General features: G+C 38.2%; 1 protein-coding gene across 5 annotated transcripts in view; it reads left to right on the forward strand.

Moving 5' to 3' along the window:
* Window positions 1-18,218, forward strand: part of LOC106180582 (plexin-A2) — a 92,814-nt gene that overhangs the window by 1,674 nt on the left and 72,922 nt on the right. Inside the window, exon 1 of one of the 5 annotated variants that reach the window (XM_087015535.1) lies at window positions 17,546-17,720. The exons of the other annotated variants lie outside the window; for them this stretch is intronic. The gene's annotated coding sequence lies outside the window, so the exon portion shown is untranslated. Of the gene's footprint in view, window positions 1-17,545; window positions 17,721-18,218 lie in introns of those variants that run through there. 5 annotated transcript variants of the gene reach the window in all.

Genomic DNA, 18,218 nt, shown 5'->3' on the forward strand with positions numbered 1-18,218 from the left:
AGAACAGTTAACCCCTGCAGATTATAGAAATGGGAAGATCTGAAACTTTTCTCTGTTGTTATTGTTGTCTGGTCTTAATCTACAAAGAAAGTGTACACGGAGGCTTGTAGGCTGAAGTGTAGTTAAATGCACCACCATCTGGGATTTGAGTCCTATTGATTCACATTACAGCCGTTCTGCTCCTATCATCTCCCCGCAGAAGCCAGAGTCCCCGCTTTCCATTTGTGAAATTGACTAGCTAATTCTTTTCACTGCTGGAGGGAAAATAAGATGGCAATATGCACCATTCTGTCTACTGTTTGGATCGTTACTAATTAGGTTAATGAGTCTGAGTTGATTTAAGGAGGTTTTGTTGTTGTTTTTAGTCTGGTATCATATGCGTAGTTATTAATTGTGTGATTAGCACAAATGATTGGCTGTGGGTGAGTTGTGCTGATGTTATAGAACGACTCCCCATCTGTTGTGTTGATACTCTGAGTTATATATAGATTGATGATATTCTGGCATATGGGAGTTTGGGGAGACTGAATTGGTATTAGAAAAAGATGTAGGAAAAAAAAAATCTTGAATTTATTTTAGTTTCATGAAAGCACTGTGACAGATCTTGAGCTTTTGAGTTGACCATTTTATAGATGTGAGGTCATCTTTTGTATCTTTCGTCTTCCAATTTGGTCGAAATGAAATAATCGCTTGTCTGTTGTATGATTAAGTGTAAATTTCACATGATTTATAGCTATTCCCTCGCATAAAAGTACTAGTAGTCCATAAGAACAGTGCTAATTATATTAGATTCATTTTTCTTTTCATTGTCTTTCATACACCTTTTAAATAATCGGCTAATGAACCATATAGATATTACCAAGAAAGGTTAAAGACCAGTGCATCTGTAAACCAAGTTTATGAGCTGAGCATCTGGGCCATAAAATGTGATTTGTCCACTTATTTTTTTCACAGTTGTCACTAACCCATCTGTATAGCATAAAATACCATTAAATCCCCCCAAGAAGTAAAATTATGAAGTATGTACTGCTAAACTCTGGTGAGTTGGGTAACCATAAAGATCTTGTTATTTATATCTGGGGTAGCGCTTGAAATTTTTTTCGCTTAGCCATATCACCTCATTTTTGTCAATTTGTTATTAAAATGGCTATAATTTGGCTAAAACACGTCAAATCTAGCCCTTTTTCTTTAGCCAGTTTCAGCCAGTTTTAGCATTTGGGTAAATTGGCGAGTGTTAGCACTACCCTAGTATATACATATGAAAGGTATAAATTTACATATTTAAGTAGAGAAAGAAACTATTTATTGTCAGGTGATATTTGGTATTTTACTCTGCAGTGGACAAACGGCTTTTGGTCTCCTTAATCTATTTAAGAAATTGCTCAGTGGAATGTGAAGTGGTTCTGTCGTAAAGGATTACAGCACCAGTTTGTGAGTTTGTATTGTGATTCAGTCTGTCGAGGAGAGAGAATTAGATTACAGATCCTTTTAGTTTATATGGCCAAGAGGAGGTTGGCTTGAGGAAACATAACTACATTTCAGTGGAAAGCTATAATTTATTTTATTTCCGTAAAGTATATATTTACGATGACTTTGACCTAACAATATATTCTAAACCTATGGTGCTATAACTGCAGTGAGGATTTAAAAAATAGGTTTACACAGACGATATTATAATAAAGGTATTTATAATCAGTTACTACGTGATACATGTAATATGGCTGCCTGGCGGATATGATATTTGTCAGAGCTTGTGAATTATGCAGACATGTGTCTATTCTGACACAAAGAAATTGTCCTGTGCCACACAGTACTAACAATAAGGAAGATACATTTTTAGAATTGTCATATTGTTTCAAAATGTAACATTTTATGTGATTAAAAATATAGTATAATAAGTATAAATTAATGTGCACCCTGAAGTGATTAGATGGGCCCACATAAGATGTGCATTCTGCGTAGGCTGGCAGAATATGAGCATTTAATTTTTTCCTGTCAGTTTTCCTCAAATACAAAATAAAACCACCCTGGTCATTCTCTTCATATGACAGAGCATTAAATTATTTCCCTGCCAATTTTCCTAAATTAGATAAAAAAAAAAAAAGAGAAAAAAAAACTCCCCTTCATTCTTTGAATATAATCATTTAATTCTTTCCTGCCAATTTTCCTTAGATACAAAACAAAAGCACCCCGCCATTCTCTGAACAATCAACCTGTATTTCCTATTGTAGCGTCTTCCCATGGCGTTCATCCAAGCTGGCACCAGCCTGGGTAATGAGAAACGGCAGTAAAAACAATGCTTGGTATGCACAGTCTAAATACTATCATTCACTGATGGTGGGGCACCCTGCGTGTCGGGGTGATTTGAGTGCAGTTGCTGGTGTAGGTTTTGAATTGGATGAAGAATGTTATCCTTTTGTACACAGGGTGGTATACGTATTTATTTATTTTTTTTTTTTTGGGGGGGGGGATGATTTATTGTATTCGTAGAATACTGCAGTGAATGAGTTCAATTCTAAATGCACAGAAAACACCAATTGTTTGTATTCAGGCAGTTATGAAAAGAAAAATATTGCAAGAAATTCACCATATTTTTTCTAAATTATTTCATTATAACATTTATTGTATAAATTTATATTTTATTTTTATTTTTTAATGAAAATGTAATGCTGGGGGGGGGGGGGGGGGTTTAAGAAAAAGATGTGCTAGCTTTGGAGAAAAAGAGATGTGTAAGTCACTTATCAGAGCCAATATGAGATTGTTTGATTTGCACAAAAACAAAAGGGTGGGAAAATACCAAGCATAAAATTTGGTCTCCAAGACCCAGAAGGAATAGACATTTAATGTCTATCTCTGTGGATATATTTTTATTTGATTTTCGCACTGTATTTTACAGTCTATTGCTTCAGGGCCTGAAGTTGTGTCATGTATTCATTTCTATTCAAGAATGTCGTTCTTATTATCCAACCTGCCCAATTTTGAGGTAATAAGATTGAGAAAGACAAACTTTTCCAAAAGAGATCTTTGTACAGTTAAATCATGTACTGGGGGCATTTGTTAGCTATCCACAGCAAGGGCAGTTTGTCCAAGTGCTAGGGCCCCAAGAATAGAATTGTGTGTATTCTTTGGTATATATTAGGATTAGAAAGTTTGCGAAAAAGATTACTAGTCTCAGCAGAATGATGGGGAATACTTTGCGTAGGTATTAATGGCATTTTCAGACTAAGCAAAGAATGCAAATGAATTTTTTAAGCCTGAAATTAGCTGTCATGAAAAAATGCTGGCTGTTGAATTCCTAGTTTATTTGTATGTCTAACTTGGTAGAGGATTAAAAAAAAGTAATTACTGGAAGTAATTCTTTTGATGGTACCTGCAGTTTTGTGAAGGTGATATTGAGTCGTGTGTTGCATAATATATATATATCTCATTTTAGCATGAAAGTTGGCATTAAACAAGCACTTGCCTCTGGTGAAATATTGTAATTGTATTGAAATGTACCTTTGAACCTGCTGACTCGTGACAAACAAAAACCTGCTGAAATCCTGAATGTCTTACAAATTTCTTTTTGATAGGGTGAAAATGGGCACCTTGCACATGCCTGGTTACTTCTATCTCTACTATGTTGATGTGAATTTTTATTATATGTCCAGTTCAGGCAGTACAAATAATGAAAAAGTTTTGTCGCTGGGTTTGGCAATAATAATATTATAATCAAGTTTTCAGTTATATGGTAGCCAGCATATAACTCCTATATTTACAATTTGTCTGGAAGAGAAGAACCGTGGCTGTTTAGTTGTTATTATTATGAACTCAACACCTGACTGCTCTATATGTTTGTGATTACAAGATGACTCCAAGACCCGTCTAACCAAACATTTGAAATCAGATCCCACTTTTCCCATGTCCCCTTTTTCCGCCCAGTTTAAGGTCGGGGCTTAAATTAATATTGTAAAAATGAAAAGTTAGCACCCCATTTATCAGGAGTGATGAGAAAAGAAAAGAAAGGACAACAATGTGACGGCGAGTCCTCCAACCTAACGGTTATTTTTGGTCCCCTAATATTTTTCCAATATCGCGTTCAGACAAAGCACTCTTCGTGGACTGACCTGGGTGGCAGGGGCGAGCTAATCGCATACGAGTGCAGGCCCGCCTCTTTTAAAGCCAAACAATGGCGTCTATGAAATGTAAAGTAGGTTTATTTTTCAATAATCATATTGCAATTTATAAGAATAACAGCCTTTGAAATTGCTCAATTGATCTTTTGAGGGGCTGGAATGCTCCGTCCAAGACCTGAAAGCCAAACGCAATTAATGTACAGTTCATGTGTAAAATCCGCCCATTAAGAACTTGCATTCCAAACAGTAAAAGGGTTTTTTGTGTGAAAATATTTTCCATTTAAACACTGTTTCAAAGCAAAATTTAAAAGGTTTCAAAATGTTTGCCGAAAGCATGAAAGGGTTTAATCTCAGGCAGGGTCACAAGAGTCAGCATAAACATTTGCATAAATTAAATAAAAAAAATGGTTAAATTAATTGAAAAACATGTCTTGGTTGAATTTTACCATGACATTATGGCATTGAACGGCCCAGATTTCAGATATATTGGACCTTTTTGTCCTCGTTAAGTTCTCTCATTACGTCGAAGTCTATCTGATGTAATCCTCTTTGTCGGAGGGCCCTTTACCAGATGTTAGCACAAACACCCTTAAAACTCATCAATACTGGCGAATGGTCCTCTATTAAGACTTACACAAGATATAGTAATATTCGTAATGCTCACAACATTGCCCTAAAGCCCCCAGCTGGGCCATTGATTAACGTGGAGGTTATGTAGCAAGATAGCAAAATATTTCCTCTCTTTTATCTCCAGAAATCAAAATATCTGGGCTCTCAGGTCAGCTACTACTTGCTACTGGAGTGGGAAGGTTGGAGGGGGGGGGGGGGGGATGAGATAAAAATTTAGACCACAGCTGAATCTGATGGTGTCTGTACTCTGTACCCTCTTTTGCTGGCTCAAGGATTAGAAGACTGGTCACTGACTAGGCAGTGGCTTGGAAATTCTGTCAACTGTTTTGATGTTTTAATCTTTAGATTAGACAGATTAGTCAGTTCTCTTCTATTTTCATATTTAGCCAACCTTTTTAATATTTGCCATAAGTAACTGGTGAAATTTTAACATTGAATTTTTCAACTCCACTGCATGCCGAACGGCTATATTTGTGCTTGTACCTAAAAATCATGTTGGTTTGACAGAAGGCAGAATATGATTTCTTTTCTGCTCTAAAGATGGAAAAAAAATGCCCTTGCATAGTAAAACTGTTTAACTGTGCATAACACCCCCCTTGAGATTAGTGCTGCCTGCAAGACTTGGTAAACCACTACATTGGGTAATAGTTGCCGTCTAGAGTGCAGGTCAACTGAAATCCTCATCAATGAAGGTAGCTCTGTGGGTTATTAAGAGGCATGGGAATGCAGACATATTTCTACCAGTCTAATTAATTCTTCCTTAATTAATTAACTCACCGGCTGACCCGAGTGCACTTGATGAGGTCAGTCCAGTACACTATTTATTCTGACTTAGTAGTGGTCAGTGGAAAGATAATTTTTGGATGACCAGTGTCATTTTGTGGCTTGGCTTAGAATGGTGAACTGAAATTTTGATTTTTTTCATCTTTAAAACTATAACAAAGAAAAAAAATGCAGAAAATTGTAGTTAATTTTAGCATGCATTCCTTTTTTGAAGGAATTTAAATGACAACTGTGTGGACCCATCACTGGCAGACATTCACATTCTTCATTTCCTTAATGACATTGAAATTTATGTACAGTGGATTAGAAGGTAAAGGAATACTTGGCATTATTTTAAAGTCCTTCACTGGTGGGATGTATTTATAAATCTGACTGCCAAGTGTAAACGCATGCTATGTGTGGGTAAAGGTATGTTATCTGCCCAGACACGTTCAAAAATAACCGCCTTAAATGCTTGTTATGTTGATTTACGTTGACACAACTGCAGGCGGAAATTGATTTGAAATAGTTTCGGTTACGTCAGTGGAGGTCAACTGGTTTGTAAAAAAATTTTCCTCCAAGTGTAGAAATCATGATTTCACTCTTATTAACTTAGTCTTTGTTTTACATGAAATGAGTTTTTTACTATGGAAAAGAGTTTGAGATTTTGTTGTATTACGTCAGTGGCAACCCTTGTCCTTATGAATTAGTTTATTCATTGAAACAATCCTTATTTTGCTGATAAAGATATGTGGGAAATGTAGAAGTTTAAAATTTTGTTTTGCTACGTCAGTGAATCTGAATCTTTCCAATTTTGTTTTATCCCACAATCTTTGTTTTATTTTAGAATGTCAGATATTTTTAAAAGTCAGTAAATCTTATGGCCATGCAACATTTACACCAAAACATACATTGTTTCATCTTCATAGTGTACATAGAATTAATAAAAACAAAAAAACAAACAGTTTATTGTGTTACGTCAGAAAATCTCACAACCATTTAGAATTTCAGTTTCTTCATCAAAACAATCTTTGTTTCATCACGGAGCGTAAGAGCTATGAATATCCAGTGAATACAGAGGGTTCCAGCCAGCTTTCTAGTATTCACACAATATTCTAAGTCGCAGGTATGTGAGGTATTTATACTCATAGAGCAGAGCACAACAGGTTTCTTATGCTGGCTTTCACACACGCATGAGTGGAGTCATTTAGACCTGCAAAAGGGGCGTATAGTTATGCAAACTAGCCCCATTCACAAGCCCAGTAGAGCACCAGCCTATTGGTACTTAACGTTGCGGCTGCCGCACGGGAAAATGGACGGAGCACAATGGAGGCCAAGGGGGTTTTAACACGCACCGGTGTTACGGACGTTTGAAAGGAGGTGCATTCCTGGCCCCAGCTGTGCGCCCCTTAGACGGATCCGGAGGTGCGTGCACTGTAAGTGGGGGCCTGTGACTGAACTCCAAGGCACTCGCTCTCTGCCTCTCTCTCTCTCTTGAATCTCCTGTCATTAGTGCAGAAAGCGTTATCAAGGCTGGAAGTATTTCTATTCAGTGACATTTTACGCCGGGACTCGGAGCAGACTTGTTTCCGTAGGGGAAAGATTGTTTTGCACCTGTGACTTTTTTAGTCAGATTTTTAATTGGAAAACAACAGTGGAAACTATGGTTTGACAGGTATGTGATGACTAATATTTTGTGTTTACCTGTGTTTTTTTTTAATAAGACAGCAGTGAGGACATCGTTAGGTTAAGATTATGGTATGAAGGGAGATTTTTCAATTCATCAAGTCCTGGTGAAGGTGGGTGGCTAGCATTAATAGTCTCTGTGACACATAAATGTTGGTTTGGGATTAAAGGCATTGGCATAAGGCTTGGCAGTACGTTGGCAGTTGTTTGGTAATGACATCAGCTACCTGTATTTATCACCACATGCAATAACACCTATCTGTTTCTGCCTCTGATACTTAAATAAATGTACTAGCATCTATTTGAGAATGAAGAAAGAGCTTGAGGAAGATATATTTGAGTGGAAATGATAAGTTAATAATGATAAGTGTTGATAGATTGTTGACCAGTCCACCACCACCCCCAAAACAAGGATGGCCCATCCATTGTGGTACTTTCTTCTGTCTCCTTACCCATTAACCATAGTGGCTTATAGGTTCCCATAGGCTCATAACCCCCCACCCCCCCACCCCCCCTTTGCCACCACTGCCACTGCAAAGATGGGGCATTCAGTGACTAGGCAAAAGAAATACAGAGATGTCATTATTTTATGGACTAGATATATCACCAGGATATGTACTCCATAAACCCTCTGCCATATCTGCCATAGAGGTGCATATAATACACCCAAGCCTTATAGCTTGGCAGTTTATGATGGATGAGAACTCGGGTGATAATTCCACTCCCATAATGCACAGTAACACGTTTATTGTCTACCTGCTGCATCTCGTCTGTGTGCAAAGCTGCCAGTGGCACAGGAATTAATTATAACCGTTGAGCCATCGATTTGCTCCGGTGCAGGCAGGTGAAAATGTCTTAAGAACCTGTTGTTTGCAAAGATGATTTCATCCGCTGGCTAAATACAGGATATTATTTGTTTTGTTTTTTTCTCTCTCACTGTTTATATGGAGAAGGTAGCCAGTTGCCTAGATTTGTACTGTGTTAATCCAAGTTATGAGATCATAAGAGATTATTGTCAGGTAGGATATGACTAGTGGGTGATATTAGATAATTGTTAACACTTTGAAGGTGAGACATTGTTTATGTGATAGATACAATACGAGTCAAAACGAGTGTTGTATCTGACTTAAACCACAGCCTCTGATTGGCTACTGCACTAGTGAGTAACCGGAGCGCAACAGTCCGTGGAACACACTCGTACATGGGGTGCTTGTCTGTCGAATGCAGCACGGCCGAGTCTTGTTCTACGCGCTAGTCGTGGTTTAAATCAAGGTACCCTGGTTGGTGGTGCGCTGTCCACAGTGAGACAATATCCACAGGTTTACTGATCACATACCGCAATGTGTATGGTACAGGAGGTGGTATGTAAAGGCAAGGGCGTGTGTACATTTTGTACTAAAAAACTCATGTTTCATAAATTTCCCCACCCTCACCAATGATAATGAAAAAAAATTATTTGTTTAAAGAGAGTGAAACATGTTCACTATTAAATATGTTCTTCCACGTGGGCAGTATTTTTTTGTAGTCTGTATAATGTCCGTGATCCTAGTCCCAGACAAGAGTTCCCGGTGTTATATTTAAGGAAACTTGTCAGTGGCCACAAATATTACGCAGCACTTGGTGGGAAGATGCATTGTGGTTTGAGTAGTCCTTTGAGAAAAATCCCTGAACTCGATGCTTGTGGTCAGCATGGCTAATGTTACGTCAAAAGGAAGTCATTCATATTTTTAGCTATCCATTTCTATAGGGGTTGTGGAAGAGTGAAGAATAGGGTTCCCGCTGATTATTCACTGGTGTGTCAACAGTAGTGATAAAATTTGTTCAAACACTGTTTTAAAAAACAGATTGAATAGAAAAGGTGAGTCGATTACAAATTGAAAATAGTTTTATCTGCATGTATTTTATAAACTTTTGAAGAAAACGAGGCTCATTATTGGCTATAAAGAAAAAAGAATCTTGTGTTCATGAAAGCCATGGTGAATGTCTGAGTTTTATATAGAAATATTTAGTCGGATATTAGGCTTCGTTCACATGCAATGTCTATTTTCTATTTTCTATTTTCGGTATGTCTTATGATCACGGTCTGTGCACTGAATATCCCGCGGCGTAATTACTGGCAGCGCGAGCCAGTTACTATAAGTTACTATAAGTAACTGGCTCGCGCTGCCAGTAATTACGCGGCGGGATATTCAGTGCACAGACCGTGATCATAAGACATACCGAAAATAGAAAATAGAAAATAGACATTGCATGTGAACGAAGCCTTATACTAACTAGGCAGTTATCTTTTGCAAGTTTAGCAAATGCTTTTATAGATAAAAGACATACAACTCAGTCCATTATAGGTAAAACATGAGCATGAACCAAATTGTCAGTTTACAAATGAAGATAGAAAGCCTTTACAGTTCCTGATCAAAGGGGAAAAATGCAGCAGAGATAAATTGCCAAGAACAAAATGGACATGTGTTTGAAGACGTTTGAAATATTTCTCATGTGCTTTGGGCTGTTAACTGTATAGGAACCATGCACCTGCCAAAGCCAGGAATTCCTCCCTGGAGGAAAGGACCATTTTAGCAACTCGTCTCACCTGAACTGGAACCTTTACTCTCACCTGTTTATACATTGTTAGGGCCCTGTGGGGGTACTTTAGGAGCCCATGGTGTGGATATCATATATTACATTTTAAAATAATTTTTAAAAAATTGACATGAGGTTGGTTTGAGAGTGAAGCAAATTGTATGCATCATTGCATCACCATAGTATAAGGGTGCTTTCCCAGAGATTTAGATCGATCTAAAGATTAAGATTTAGATTGACCTAACTCCCTGGGGGTTCACGCTAAATTGCAGTCAGCTGAGCGAGCACCATAGTTAATTACCCTCTTACAGCTTTTAGTAGGCGGGACAGACGCTTAAGCCGGCCAATCTGACAGTAATCTAGTGAGACTCCCCACAGGGATAGATCGATCTAAAAATCTATGGAAATGGGGTGTAATGTAATGGTGTTATTTTCTTTTATGCTGCATGCAGATATACAGGGAACTCTGCATAACACTTTGGAACCATAAATTTGTTTCCGCTGCATGATAATGGTAAAAAAGTTCCAGCTAATACCAAAGAAAATTATTACGAAGTTGATTACACCAGCTGAGTAATCGACCCCCCCATATTCTTCATTATTATTTGTTGAATATGGAACTGGACTATGGGACTTAAAAATGTCCTAATAGCTATACTGACCCTAGACCAGTGTGTTAATGCACTAAAATGTGGCACATAGTGGGCATTAAAAAACCTTAGAATAGATTGGGCTAATTTCATTAGAGAGTGAGGAGACATGTACCATGCTCTAAAGAACTGTGTTGTCAGTCCCATAGGAAGATGGAGTAGGCAACTGTAAAAAGCTGATATAGTGTGTGTGTGTGTGTGTGTGGGGGGGGGTAGCATGTTTCTGTGTGCAGGTTTTTATGCATTTATGTACAGTATGCATGGAGATGTACATTTAAATACATCTAGGTGCCGCATATATTCACACAGACATGTATTCAGACATACACATGTGCCCCCCCCCCCCCCCACACACACACACACACACACACACGTACACAGAGAATGAACTAGATAAATCAATAAAGCACTTAGCAGTGCTCAAGCTCTGTGGATAGGGGCTCAGAAACCAGGGACCTGTTCACCCCAACTAAATATTCCCAACACCTGTGGAGCACTGAAGAGACCCAGAGAATGCACTGCTTCACTACCTGGAGAGATCAAAGTAAAGAAAAACATTGAATCTCTCATCATCTCAAACTCCATATTTATACACACCCCAAGTAGGCCCTGTTGATTTGCAAGGGGATCTTGGACCTGTTGTTGTATGTAATGGGTCCAAGGTGGGATCCAGGGGCTGTAATTAACTCTTTCTCTCATAATATTAGAACCTCAAGTTAATTAACTCCTAGACTTTTCCAATACAGGTTAATCATTACAGTGACCCCCCCCCCCCCCCCCCCAGCCTGAGCACCCCCCCCCCCCAGCCTGAGCCAGCCCCCCCCCCCCCCCCCCCCCCCCATCCAACCACCTACCAATAGATAAAAACATTCACAGACCTTACTCTTGATTTTTGCGCTATCCTCATCTTTTATAATATGTCCAAGAGCTGTTTTCATACATCAATATCATAAAATGAGGTGTTCTTCTATGGATAAATTAAACCTTCAAGAGTGCAGACTCAGAGGTACCAAAAATGGATCAGTAGTAATCGGCTGAAAAGAACATTTTTTCTAGGCTAATTGAAGTTGATCATTCTTGGGAATATATTTTTGCTTTAATAAATACATAAAGATCCCCTTCTTTGAGTCAATGGACAGGCATTTTATGTATAGATTTATGGCAATATGTTGCAGAGCAGGGAGGGAACAGAAGAGATTAACAGTATTCCGTCTCTCTCCTGGTCTCGGCTCAGCGGAGCAGACAGAAAGTTGAAGTAGATTTGTAGTGGGAATGGTGAGAAATAAGTCCACCTGTGGGACGTGTTATTGAACATCGTGAACTTGTAGTAGTTCTCAGCTGTGCTGTAATGACTTGGACTGGGCAAAAGAAGATGGTATGTTTTTTATTTAAAAAAAAAATGTATCATTTTTATGAGTCGCTAAGATTATATATTCTTCTAACAATTTTTGGTTCATTGTATGATCTATGAGTTAATAATGATTAAAGGAATGGGACAAAAGAGTCAGTTACTATACAATGGATCGCAGTTTGCAAGCTGCTGAATGCCTAATAACAAATTATTGGCGAAGACTATAATTTCATTTATAGTGCCATATACTGTCGGGAGTCTCCCTAGCGACCCCACCTTCAATAATTGTCAACCTCGCTCAAGTATCCATCTCAGTATTTTAACAATTTACCGCGCCGCTCGGTTATCAAGGTGTTATTGCTCGAGCATCACAGGGTGACTCCCGCTCTCGCCACCAACACCACCAATTATTGAACCGAGCAAATAATTTCTTCCTATCTTCTCATATAGCAACTATAAATATTATTTTGGGTGAAACAAAGTTTATAGTGCAGATGTTATAATGGTTTAATACTGTTGATAACTTAAGGAATTTAGCAGTAAAACATGAAGGGGGTTGACTTGTGATTTTATGTTGAATGGATAAATTGAGAAAAGATTGAAGATATGATGATTAACTTTACTAACCCTTTTGAGGAGTAAATTGATATATTGGCATAATGTGCTGAATAATTTTAGAAACAATATTTGACTCTTTTACTTCATGCCTTTTATGCCAGTTTAGTGTAAAGGATTACTGGGCTCTTATTATGATCAATATTGAATATAATCATAATGTATAAGTGTGGAGCCACATTTGCTCTATTATTCTCACTTAAAGTGTATCCGTTTTCCTGGATAAGTATACCCACTGCTTTTAGCAACAAGATCAAGTGTATCATTGTGGTTAGGGTTGAGTAATGACATATATCACGTAATAATTACACACTGAATCAGTACGATAATCGCCTCATAGACGCCTATATTGTTTGCCAATTTGCAAGCACGAGGAAAGTATATATAAATTTTTAAAAAACTCAGTCCGCTTTGATATCATATACCTTATGAATCCATAAAGAAAAAAATTATATGGGCAAGAAATATTAGAACTTGTCTAGTGAAATTACCAAAATTTTATTAGTGAACCAGGAATAAGTTAGTGTTTAATTATTAAATGTAAAATTGTCTTTATTTGACAGTACCATGGCATATATTGATTTAGTTACTGTGTTGATTCTCTCTCCTGTTCTAAAATTACAGGATCACTTCATAGTGTTCAGTGAGTCACAATTCCTTCTACCCCACCCAAACTACTGTCCAGATAGAGCTATACATACAAGCACACACACACACACACACAAACACACACACTCAGAGAGAGATAATTTTTGTTTATACATGGTCAAGGTCCATTAAATGATTCCTGACAAGTTCTCAACATAATCAGTTGATTTCCAGAGTTAACTTTCTGTTGGCTAAATAATAATTAATTTGTGGTCATCCTCTCCACTGACCAGTCTTTAAAAGGAGCCGAAGTTGAACTTGACCAGTCAATCACGCCTTACCTGTCAGGTGTTAAGTGACCATTAAGGTGTGACCTTTCCCCCCAGGCTTTGGTATCAATGGAGATAATGGAAAAGATGATCTGAGTTTAGAAGGTATCTTGTTTGTACTATCAGTGATAGAGTGGTATTGCTCGTCTTTCATGTTTACCGACACCTCCATGAGGAATTTGGGCCACAGGAAATACCACCACTGTTTAATGGCAGGTGTGTTGTATACCTGATTAGAAAAACTGGAAGGTACCCTCCAGCACAGAGCTTTCAGGAAAAATTAATTGTTTTATCAACAAAGTCTTGTATTACCTCTGGTATAACAAGTTTTCATGTGAAAGATTGCTAGAAATAAAAGATTGAGCTGTAGTAATGTACTTGTATGTAGTCAGTAGTAATCACCTGGAACAGGTCTCTGCATGGAGTAATGCAACACCAGCAGGACAGAGCTATGGATTCTTTATCTTGCAGTGCTACTAATATGGCTTTTTCTCTAAAGAAGAAAAGAAAAGGTACACTCAGAAAGAAAAATACCAAGAATGTGGTAATTTTAAAATTGAGTAGCTTAATTTAATGCAAATTTGTGCTATTGTCTGAAAAGAAGAGACTCTATGATGAAATCAGTGAGGCTCTAATTGTGCCTATGTATTGATAGATGACACCAATTTCCTTAAACAGCTGTGACTCTCCTCTGCTTCCAAATCATGAACTTTAAGTGAACTACCTTCACATCAGATCTCAAATTTGAGTATTCCATGTTTCCACACAGTTTAACCAGAAAAGATTGACAATTCCCCCAGATTACAGATTTGCATGCTTGGTGGATACAACTGAACATGTGGGAGGAACACACAGTTGTAATATCAGACCTTCTACAATGAGTATAATTGAACCTGCATCGAGTGATCTCTGGGTGAATTGTCCTGGTAGACCAACATTTTGTTAAACTCATCTGAAGAGTTAACTTAGGCCACACTTTTTTAATTTTATGGATGACATCCTGCGCGCGCACGGATTTTCGCCCGTTCTCCAAAAAAAAAAAAAAAAAAAAAGCCCCCCCCCCCCCCCAGCCCCCAACGAAGTCGGTTGTCGCAAACGTTGTTATTGAATTTGCAAGGAAATGAGCTTTCTGCGCATGCGTATTTTCGCCACGTGGAAATGCGGCCACTTTGCTGTCAAATTCATCTCTAGGATTACTTTCAAATTACACAACAATAAAAGTCATAAAGAGAACGGGCGCCATCGTTTTGGATTGGTATGCCATTGATATTGGGCATGGAGATATCACCTTTTTACAATTGTGCGAAAGGCTGGCGGCGGCCGAAACATTTCTGTGACATTCTGTATAAAGCAGCACATTAATACCAGGTTTTCTGTAGCGAAAAAAGGGTCGACAAGGGCGTCGAGGTATTTGGTGGGCTGAAGGTCGGACAGGCCACCTGACAGGCCACCTGCGCGCGTTTTTTTTTTGGACTGTTTTTTTTTTTTTTTTCGCCCTCTCGCACCGATTTTGGGGTACCCAGAGGATGTCATCCATAAAAATAAAAAAGTGTGGCCTTACCTAAGAATAATGGTGGTTCACCGTGAGTTTTAGAGGATGCTGGAAACTTTCTATTTGCTATTTTTTTTACTCAGATTGCTTCTGTGATAAAAAATTTGCAGTAACGCCCTGAGTCACGGAGGACACTGGGTATTTGGGTATGGTCATTGATTTTTTTTATGGGGGGGGGGGGGGGGTGTAGTTTCAAAATGCTATGACCCTGTTAGACCGAACTCGCCTTGCAGTCTGAGTCTCTCAGAAAACAAAAATATTATTGGCCCATTCTCAACGATGCCCCACCACTGGGCCAAAGTTTTTTCTCTATTCCCAGCAGTCAAAAGTTAGCCCAACGTGACAGGGGATTGAATGAGCCCATTCAATTTATGTTGTATTCACGGCTGTGGCATGTTGTTATGTCAGGCTCAGGCTAGTGTAGGTAGTTCTCAGTTGGATTTCGGGTGACAAGAATAGCCAACTTGAGCTATGGTGGGAAGTAAGTACTTGTTGATAAGACAGGCATGCAGAAGGTGTATAGTAGTGGTGTTTGAATAGGGGTCGGGTGTGAGAAAGTCCGGAGAGTTACAGCATATAGTATTTGTCATCAGGGTGGGAAGTTCCTAGTTTGACCTTATAATCAATAAATATTGCATACTACTGTCACCTCGTCATCAGAGGGAAACTTTTTGAGTCCAGAAATGAACCCGATAGTTGATAACTAGTATGTGGCATCATGCTAAGTCAACAATTGGATGGCGGTCACTTTCGATATCAAGCTGTCACCAAGGATGACTGAGCTCCAGGACAGAGCACTATAACTGACCACACATTGATGTGGTGAGACCACAGATCTCTCTGTCATGCTTGTGACTAATGACTCTGCAGTGAGAGCATTTTTAGCAGCGATTACAAGAGAAAATGCAAGACAACCCAGACTTTGATATTGGATTATGATTGTTTGTCTCAGCTGTATTGTGGATGGAAGATAGAAGTGGGGTATGTTGGTCACACCACTGTGGACACCAGTGACCTTGGAAGATCTATCTAGGTCATTGAACACACATTCACACACACACACACACACACACAGACCAGTGACCTTGATGTGTCATAGTGCACATCAGTGACATACATATATCTTTGAAGGTCATTGTACATCAGTGATCTTAAAAGATCTTTTAATCTGTTTTATTCTTTTTTTCGTACATCATCAGTTCTTATCGCATAGGTACTTGCACAACATTGAAAAATAAGTTATATTCCAGGCCCCATGAACATTGAAACTGTTCACTGAGACATGCTGTGCACACACTGGTTTGATTACACTTAACCATAATGCTTTTATTTAGATTGAACTTGGTGTTGTTTATCAGAGCCTTGTTTTATGACAGAGTCTTCAGTTTACTGAAATAGGCTAATTATACCCGAGTAAATTTGCTCGGGGAAACTGAAGATATTGATTTGTAATTTGGAAGATATCATTAACTTGATACTGGGTATGTTAGGGTGTGGAAAGGATATATTAGAAGATTATCCACCGAGGTTAAGAAAAGGTTAGGCAATAATTGGTAATTTGTGCCTTTTGTAATGATAATAATGTATTGCTGATGCCTATATATAGCAATTACTGTGATATTTGATTAATTTTATTGACTGGCTCCAGTTATGAGATATGACGCAAATGTATGCATTTTATGAAGGCAATTTATCAGTTCCATTTACACAATAGCACCATTTATTTTATTAGTTATGGCATGCTGAATGTCATAAATAGCCTGTTTCAGACCAACGCCACCTGTACCACACTTTGAACTTTGGTTGTTTTCAGACGAATTATAGATATTTGATTTTAATGGCTTCTGAATTCGTTGAATACCGCCATGATTCCCCTGGCGCCTTCAATTTGTCATTTATCGTGATGTGACAAAAATGATACTTGTCACCTCAATGCCCCAATCTGTTCTCATCTATGTGACAGTATTCAGAGTTGACAGATTAAGTGGGGCTTTTAACAGTGCACAATGGAGGGGGCCTACATAGAATGGGGGGGGAGAGAAAGAAAAAAGTCATGTTTGACATGTGATGCTTGTGGTTTTGAGTCAAGGTGCTCTTTTAAGGTCAGTAAACATTAATGATAAAGCCTACCTCCCAGAAGAGCATACATTCTCGCTTACAGATCATTTGCTCAACGTTTACAGTGTGGTGCGGCTCATAGGAAAATTTAAGAAATAAATATTTTTCATCAACTCACAGTTGATAAGGTGAAACATTTGCACCATTGAAACCGGAGTGGTGTATTTGTGGAGAAAGTGCTGAAGAGTATATGTACACATATCAAAATTTTCAAGGTACTGTACAATTTTCTAATTCAAAGAGTTTTTCCCTTCACCCCCTGTCTTGTTTTCCTCATTAAGACAAATGTCTTTCTCATTTTATCTCTGATGGCATGCCTCAATTTCTTCTCTTATCTTTTTTCATCAAGCAATATCAATAGCTAAGGCATCATCCTTAAGAGAGGATTTCCATGCTTTAGGAAAGACAGTGATAAACAATTAATATCTTTTTCTTCTGCCTTTGTTAAACCAACAGTTTATTTTGGTCAAATTATCCTTTACACAAATTATAATGATAAGGACTTTAATTATTTATGTCATCTGATAAAAATTTAGTACCAGGTGAGCATGCAATTTGGTGTTAATCTTTCACGGTGGACTGATGTGGTAGTAGGGGGGATTGCATGGTGACAGAGGGTCTTTTGTCATTGTAATCTGATGATGTTGATGGTGGGAATGCATCTTGAGCCCCACGGATTGTGCTGAGTTCATAGGTTACCTGGGTATGGCACTGTGCTGGGTTGTATTTAGCTAGGGAAGACAACAGGTGAGCGGCTGAATGTCAGCAGATATGACTTCAAAAAATTATTCTTATTTTTATATTAATATGAAGCAGGAAGTCGATGGATGTAAGATGGTGTGCTATGTTATCAGGCTCGTTAGACCATTTTAGAATTTTTGCTTAAAAGTTGTTATTATTATGATTGCCAATTCTAGACAGATGGCCAGATTGGGATTCTCCAAAAAAAAAAATAAAAAAATCTAAGATACACAATGAGTATCAGTTTAACAGTGTAGTCAATACACTTTAATGTGAAGAATCAAGCTAACATTGGCTTATAATAGATCTGATATATATATGCAGTCCCATTAAGTAGCATTATGATGACCATTTAGCAGCATTTGAACAGTGGGTTATTGACTAGATAGTATTGAAGGTCTGTGAGGAGTTGGAATGCTGTGGCATATCGAGGATGGAGATTTATATCGGAGATAATGACTGTATCAGTGCGCAGTCCTGCTTCGGATTCACAAATATTGCGAT

Source organism: Lingula anatina, chromosome 6 (genome assembly GCF_051362555.1).
Source record: "Lingula anatina isolate TDL-2025a chromosome 6, LinAna3.0, whole genome shotgun sequence".
Taxonomy (NCBI): domain Eukaryota; kingdom Metazoa; phylum Brachiopoda; class Lingulata; order Lingulida; family Lingulidae; genus Lingula; species Lingula anatina.